The sequence below is a fragment of the Aspergillus fischeri genome, genomic scaffold, assembly GCF_000149645.3.
Source record: "Aspergillus fischeri NRRL 181 1099437636251 genomic scaffold, whole genome shotgun sequence".
Lineage (NCBI taxonomy): Eukaryota > Fungi > Ascomycota > Eurotiomycetes > Eurotiales > Aspergillaceae > Aspergillus > Aspergillus fischeri.
In genome coordinates this window covers 290180-298303 of record NW_001509769.1, presented here as the reverse complement: position 1 = coordinate 298303, position 8124 = coordinate 290180, and the positions used below count along the sequence as shown (strand labels likewise).

Sequence of the window (8124 nt, the reverse complement as noted above, 5' to 3'; positions counted from 1 at the left end):
TCTCAGCCCGTAGAACCTTGATTTCTTGTTGTAGAAGAAGGTTTGCATTCATTGCCATCTGCGCAGCCTTTTCAAGATGCTGAATATGTGATATCGGACTGCTAGAAAGTGTCCTTTTCTTCTGAAGACTTTTCTGTAGACTGCGGACCTTTTTATCAAGCTGGCGAGCATTCTGGGGTGTCTGAAAAGCAGAAGATATTGACCCTTCAATATCAATAAGAGGTGGTGTTGGCGTACGGAGTTGAAAGGTAATCTTAGCAAGGACCCGGTCTATATCAAGTGGATTAAGACCAGCTCCTGCGAAGCCATTGCATATATTCTGTTGAGTAAAGACTGCTTCACGTGCAGGAGGGTATAGATATAAGAAATCCTCTTTATCAATATGGTTGTTTCCAGCCATCATCATCTCCTCAACTAGTTTCCCATATGCGCGCTTAAGAGGCCCAAAAACCCCAACATCTAGGGGTTGGAGAAGATGAGATGTATGCGCAGGCATACAGAGACAGATAATTGCATTCCCTTTGCAAAAATCATCAAATTCAGCAGATAGATGGCTTGAATGGCCATCCAGAATAAGTAGCCTTTTTGCACCAGTTGAATATCGTCTTGAAAAGGGGTCGAATATGTGCTTCAGCCACTTAAGGCCAATCTCATCTATTGTCCAGCCATTAGTGCTATTGGTAAGCCTCCAGTCTGGAGGAAGATTAAGTTCTTGATACCAAGCAGCTGGGTGTTCCTTCCCTTTTAGGATAACTGCTGGTGGGATAGAGATCCCTTTTGAGCCCACACATTCAATGATTGTAACCCATTCGCGGTTTCCCTGGATAACTCTGCGAGGTCTCTCACTGCGTTCCACTGATGTAATAACCTTTGAAGTAGTACTGAGCCCCATTGCAAAGCCAGTCTCATCAAAGTTCCAGATATCATCTTTATGTATGCCATGCTCCTGGATAACTTCACGGACAGTCTCAAATCACTGTTTTATGACCTTAGGATCCTCCTGCTTTGCACGCTGGTATGTAATCCTCCGATTATATCTTGTACGTAGTTCAGGGCGTCTTCCAGTGAAGGAATAAGACCAGTTGATACCAAGGACTGCAGTAGGGTCCTGTGTGCGCTTGCGAAGTAGAATCTGCGCCATTCCACGCAGGAACTCTGGGCGAATTGAAAAGCCTCGTTTATCTGCATCTAGCAGTATCTTAACAAGGGATTCTTCTTCAATAGTAGTTAATTTATGGCCGTTAGCACGTGTTTCTGATCGTGGTTTGATGCCAGCAAGCCGTTCGCGAAGGGTAGTTTCAGGTACACCATATATCTGGGCAGCTTTCAATTTTGATTTAACTTTCTTCTCTTTCCAAGCAGTAATTGCCATTTGTAGACGGGCTTCCTTAGATAAAGGCATTTTGTATGGAGATAATAAAAAAATGACGCGTTGAAGAATGTTGATTTGGGAGAGCAGCAGGGGCAATAAAAAATTCGCGGTTCGGTCGTATTCGCGGCTCGGCCGTGGGTTACGTTAGTGATTTCCAGTGGAGCTTACTCACATTATTTACTCAATATACCATAGTATATATCTCCCCACTACTTTCATACCAGCTCCTGACAGAGATGATTATTCCCTTATATCTCAGCAACCACTAGGTATTTTCAATCAATATTTATATATTTAGATAGCCTCCAGCGGGGGCTATCTAGTGATATTAGAATTATTAGGGAAATCCTAGAAATTGGCCTTTAGTAAGCAAAACGGTGCGGGTTGGTTAAACCTAACAGTTAAACCCGCAAAAACCGTAACCGACGGTTTGACCGAATGGTCTCGATTCGGGGCCAAGAGAAATCAAATCTGGTGCGGTTCCCTAGGCTAGGCATTGTACAGCGGTGCAATCTTATTGTAGTGAATACGTTGAATAGCTTCAGCTGTTGCTCGCTTAGGTAATGCAGTAGGCTCATCAACCTGCTCACCAACCTGCTCATTAAGCTGCTGAATGCGGTCACGACCTTCTTGTACAGATAAAAAGAGGTCATTTCCTAGAGAAGCACGCTTCCTTACCTTCTTCTTCATTTTTCGCTCATTTTCAGACCGTAGAGCCTTTATTTCTTGTTGAAGAAGAAGATTCATATTCATTGCCATCTGTGCAGCCTTTTCAAGATGTTGAATATGAGAGACTGGACTGCTTGAAAGCTTCCTTTTCTGCAGGCTTCTCTGTAAGCTGCGAACTTTGTGATCAAGCTGGCGAGGATTTTGAGGTGTTTGAAAAGCAGATGAGATTGATCCTTCCATAAGAAGTGGCGGTGTTGGTGTACGGAGTTGAAAGATGATTCTCTCAAGGACCTGATCTTTATCCAAAGGTCTAAGACCAGCTCCTTTGAAGCCATTGCATATATTCCTCTGGTTAAATACTGCTTCACGAGCAGGAGGATATACGTATAGAAAATCCTCCTTATCAATGTGGTTGTTTCCAGCCACCATCATCCCCTCCACTAGTTTTCCGTATGAGCGTTTGAGCGGCCCAAAAACCCCAACATCTAGGGGTTGAAGAAGATGAGATGTATGTGGCGGCATACAAAGACAGATAATTGCATTCTCCTTGCAAAAATCATCAAACTCAGCAGTTTGATGGCTTGAATGGCCATCAAGGATAAGTAATCGCTTTGCACCGGTTGAATGTAGGTGAGAAAAAGGGTTAAAGACCTCCTTTAGCCACTTAAGGCCTATCTCATCTGTCGTCCAGCCATTGGCGCTGTTGGTAAGCTTCCAATCTGGAGGAAGATTAGGTTCTTGGTACCAAGGAGCCTGGTGTTCTTTTCCCTTCAAGATAACCACTGGTGGTATAGGAATCCCCTTAGAGCTCACACATTCAATAATTGTAACCCATTCGCGGTTTCCCTGGATAACTGTACGAGGCCTGTCACTGCGATCCACTGCAGTGATAACCTTTGAGGTTGTACAGAGTCCCATTGCAAAGCCAGTTTCATCAAAGTTCCAAATATCATCTTCATGGATACCATGCTCTTGAATATTGGCATGCACAAGTTCAAACCACTGTTTTATAACCTTTGGATCTTCCTGCTTTGCCCGCTGGTATGAGATCCTCCGATTATACCTTGTACGCAGTGCTGGATGGCGTTTAACAAACTTATACGCCCAGTTGACTCCAATAACTGAAGTTGGATCATTTGTCCGCTCACATAGTAGAATATGTGCCATTCCACGCAGAAACTGTGGTCGAATTGAAAAGCCACGTTTATCAGCATCTAGCAGACGCTTAGCAAGGACCTCCTCTTCAAGAGCTGTTAACTTATGGCTATTAGCGCGTGTCTCTGCGCGTGGTTTGATTCCGCGAAGCCGATCACGAAGAGTCTCTCTAGACACCCCAAAAACCCCAGCAGCGGCTGCTTTTGATTTAAATTGTCCCTTTTTATATGCTGATATGGCCATCTGCATTCGATTCTCTTTGGATAACGGCATTTTTACTAATAGTGGTGAAAAATAAGACGTGTTGATTAGAAGGCTTCAAGAATTCAACGATTTTCGCGGCGAAGCGGCGGTTCGGTGGTTGATTAGGTACGTTAGCAGCTCATCATCTTTGTATATTTATGGACCTCTTCATCTTCTTTTCTCTTCCCTCTCCAGCAACCACAACATCATCAGATTGTAAGTGTTTCATCTCATTCTCCTTTGCTGTGTGTTTCTTATTTTCTGCTTGATCATCTTCACAATCGCATGTTTTATTTCGCTTTGTTTACTGCAAGTGATCGCAGTTACTGGTTCTCTCATCGCGAGCTGACGCAATTTGCTTGTGTTGATGTAATCAGACGGTCTTCCAACTAAGCATGCGTAGCTCCCAGTATGGAGATAGTTTCCAGTGTGCTCATGAGCAGGGAATGCTTTATTTCTTGTTGTTTTATTCACAGAGAGCGCATTGCTCATTGTGTTGTGCGGATTTGGGTGTTTGCAGCCTTTATTGTTCTTTTTACTAGTACTTCCACTGTACCTGTGACAGCATGTTTCCTTTGTTCACTGATCCCGCCGGCGTGTCTATTGAGTTTGTTTGGTGTATTCGATGCCCCTTTCAGCGTCTTTCTCATTGTTTCCTTTGATTTGGTGCTCTTTTCGACGTGTTTCCTTTCGGACTTCGCCTCGTCGGCTCATAAACATGTTGATTGCCTCGCTGCGTCTGCCAGAATTTGGGCGATTGCTGACTTCTGCATCTTGGTTGGAGTAATAGCAGAGCTTAGCTTCATGTTGTGCGCAAGAGCTAATCGCTCTAAGTCAGGCCAGTGAGTATTTGAAAGTCAGGTTGATTTATCTCACTTATTTGTCTTTAGATTAATTTTCAGCCCCTTAACGTTTAGATACCGTCGCAATACCCGCCATGGACTCGCCCCGTCCCCGTAACTGGAACTAAAAGTTATTTGCCATGTATTTGGGCGGTACTGACAAGGATATGCATGAGTTGAGGCGCGTCCTGACGCAGTTGATGAGCACACATAGCAAATTCAACAAGGGCTATAAGTCAAAGGCTGCCAGAATGGAACTACAAGAGCCGTCATCCGTTGGAAGCTCGGCTGCTTGGTTCTCTGGAACCGTTTCTTCAGCAGCTGGTTCGGTTCGGCCTGAGGCCGGAGTAGGCTCGGAATCGCTGGCCATCTCGGCCCCCTCAGCGGGGGCAGCGTTCCGATTGCCTGATTGGTTGGATCTAGTGCCAGGCATGTTTGAATAGCTTCAATATCGCTCAGAATGGAAGGAGAAGGGCTCATAACCTGACGTAGCACTGAGATGGTTGGATTCCCTAGCTAGGAGGCCTAACCAGCGGTGAGATAGGGGCAGCGGGCTGACTAAGGTAGTAGAGGTCACGTGACCCTACGACACGGCCCCCTCAGCACGCTGGCGTTGAGGTCTATCTAACTTCCTAAATAGGCAATATCTACATTCCATTAGGTGGTTACGAGCACTCGTGCCCTGGATATAATTGAACTTGCACCAACTACCTCGCTTTGTCCAAGATGCCTGTTCCAACCAGACTTGGATGGATGGGCTGATGGGGATGGCCTATAAGATTAAGAATGAACATCTACATTATCTTGCTGCACATGGAAGATAGATATAGGCCGCTGAACTGCCATCAAGCAGTGACCAGGGCAGCAGCGTTGTCTACGGAAGTCAGAGAGTTGGATGGGAAGAAATCATAAGGTTGATTAGCTCCCTAGCAGTGTTCTAAGCAATGTAGTTAATCAGCAGGTTAATGCAGTTGATGAGGCCGGAGCTGCAGTCACTGTGCAGGAGGAGACTATTATAGAGCCTGTGAGTAAAAGAGCTAGGACAACACCTACTTAAGCTGCCCTACTCCAACCTCCCCTACCAGATCTGCTCTCTCGGAACATATGGGTTCTCAATGAAGTGGACCCCTCTTGGCATGGGCTATGCGCGATGCAAGACCTTCTTACAACCCCAGAATCTTGCAAAATCGATTTCATACCCGGCTTATGGACTTGGAATTTGACCATTGGCTTTCGATAGTTGAGGTGCAATTTGGCTACGACTTTGCTGTACATTGTTTGGAATATCGCCCTCCGGCGAACATGGTGCCTTAATCGCTGGCCTACCACTGATCATGATACCGTTGCCAACTCAAAGTCAGTGGCATGGTGCGATAAACTTGCAGATTCATGCTGAAGGTGGTCGCGATCCTATTTTTTATTTGGTTGCACAGTGTAAGTCTGATTACATATAGTCTGAATATTAGGGTTACTAACCTGACCTCAGCAGGAGAAGATTTATAAAACCCATTAACGCCTCCACTACGTTGGCCTTCATCTGCGAATAATGGTTCCCGTGCTCATCCCCATCTTGTCATCAAGCAAGAGTACGCCTGAGGAATAGCTAAGACTCAGAGGAATGCAATGATTGATGGTACTTACGCGGTGTCGGACTATTTGGCAAAATGCTATCGAAAGACAAGGTGCTAATGAATGCCTAGCCATGATAGAAATAGATCGATGCGCGGGCCTAGTAATAGGTGAAATGAACTTGACTGCTGATAGCAGAGTATTCAGGTCAGCAGGATGCAGAAACAGTGAAATAAATGCTCTGTTGTGCTATAGAATTAATACCTTAGACATTACATGCTATCCATAGAACTGTAGAGCCCACGGCCACCACAACCTGGCGATATTTGCCAGTGAATCGACCATAGCTTCCTTATATGCTTCGAATTCTGCGCCAGGGAGTGCCTTGGTCAAGCCATCAGCTGGGTTGGCCTTGCCGTTGATTAATATGAGGCGGATAACGCCCTGTTCAATCTGATCTTTGGCGAATAAGTAGCGATTAGCTAGCCAACGGGTCGAGGGGTGGAAACCTCGCTTCTGCACGATTTCGAATGCGTTGTCGCTGTCTGTATGCACTGGAATAGGCTCATCAGTAGCCTCTAGGCGCAACGCGCGCAGTAGCATCCGTAGCCAGATCGCCTCTTTGAAAGCAGCATCATAGGCACAATACTTGGCAATCGTACTTGATGATGCAACCATCGTCTGCTTCTTCGAGTGCCAGCTAATCGGTGAGCCAGCGAAGTAAAGACATATGCCTCAGTCGAACAGCCATCAAAATGATCCTGGAATGAACTGTCCACGTAGCCGATCAAGCCATTCGACGGCTCCCTTCCTAACTCTATGCCATACGCGTTTTTGCATAGGTAGCGGAATTCGGCCTTGATACTTGTAGCATCGTGTTCGTCAGGCTTAGACGCTTCTAACTGGAGACGGCGCGTCGGGTAGCCAATGTCCGGCCTAGTTTTGCGACTCAGCAAGTTCAGCTGTCCAGCACGCTGCTGGTAATCATGTGAGTCATCCGTTGAGGGATCCTCCTTGTCGTCTTTGCAATTAGGCCTCCACCCAGGCTGCATGGGGATGCGGTTTCCCGCGCATCTCTGCATGGCAGCTTCGGCCAGTATCTCATTGACATAGGCGTTCTGCGATATCGTAATTGTACGGCGTTCGCAGTCCCTGGTGACCTTGCAGCCCAGGAAGCGCGATGGTTCGCCTAGTTATTTTATCACGAATAGATCAACTAATTGGCCCTTGATCAATTTAATTCCGTCCTTCATCGCGGACGTCAGGAGCGTGTCGTCGACGTAGATCAACAGATACCCATCGTCGCCGCGCTGGTATACGCAATGGTCTTCCGGTAGACGTCGAAAGCCTATAGGGCGGATGCCCTCATCAAACTTCTCATTCCAGAGAAATGCGGACTGTTTCAAGCCGTATAAAGCCTTCAGTACGCGGCAAACCATGCTTCTTCGAAACCGGTAGGCTGGCGCATGTACATGGTGTATTTCTCAAGATAAGCATGTAAGTAGGCTGTAACCATGTCAACCTGTTCAACTTCGAGATTTTGTATTGCGATGAGTGTAAGAAGTAGTTTGATCATGACTTCAACAACTACTGGACTGTAGACTACGTTGTAATCTAGGCCAGGACACTGGTGATTGCCGCAGACGACCCATCTAGCACGGAAATCCAAGACATAGTTGTCCGCGTCCAGCTTCAAATCGTATACCCACTTGCCAGGGAGTATGCGGGAATCGTCTTCTGAGTATGGAACCAATTCGTATGCCTTCCGCCCCTGCAGCTTGTCAATTTGGACTTGCATTGCAGACTCCCAATGGTGCTTGAATGGGCTTTCCATTGCTTCCCGATAGGTTCTTGGGATCTTGACATCATGAGCTCTTAGCCCGCGCGGAATCGCAACGTAGCCAAAGCCAATTATGTCGTGATCGTAGTCAGATATCGAGCAGAAAGCGTAACCAAAAGAAGGCGGTATATCGACAAGTTCATATTCTTCTTCGTAAGGCAATTCTTCGTCATCTCCAGAGAGTTATCACACCCCCCGGGAGATTCGGCGCTTCTTCTCCGCTTCATCATTTAACTGATCAGCAGATGGTTGGGCGCTTTTCCTTTATTCGCACGTTCCGATACCCTAGAAGGGGAGCGTGAGGCGCGCGAGCGAGATCTAGTAAGTGGTGGGCCAGAGGCAATCGACACTGATCTCTCTGCCTTTGGGGCTGGAGGAACTTCCTGTTCAGGCGTATCAAATGGATCTTTGTAATCGACTCGCTGTCGCGGCGT

The 8124-nt window shown here is 46.4% G+C and overlaps 6 annotated features.

The window, feature by feature from the left end:
- Positions 1 to 1402: part of a mobile genetic element that runs on past the window's edge.
- A 540-nt stretch (positions 1403 to 1942) lies between these two features.
- Positions 1943 to 3469: a mobile genetic element.
- Positions 1946 to 1974: a microsatellite.
- Positions 3470 to 6192: 2723 nt separating the features above from the next.
- Positions 6193 to 6585: a mobile genetic element.
- Positions 6570 to 7289: a mobile genetic element.
- Positions 7290 to 7294: 5 nt separating this feature from the next.
- Positions 7295 to 7705: a mobile genetic element.
- Positions 7706 to 8124: the final 419 nt, after the last annotated feature.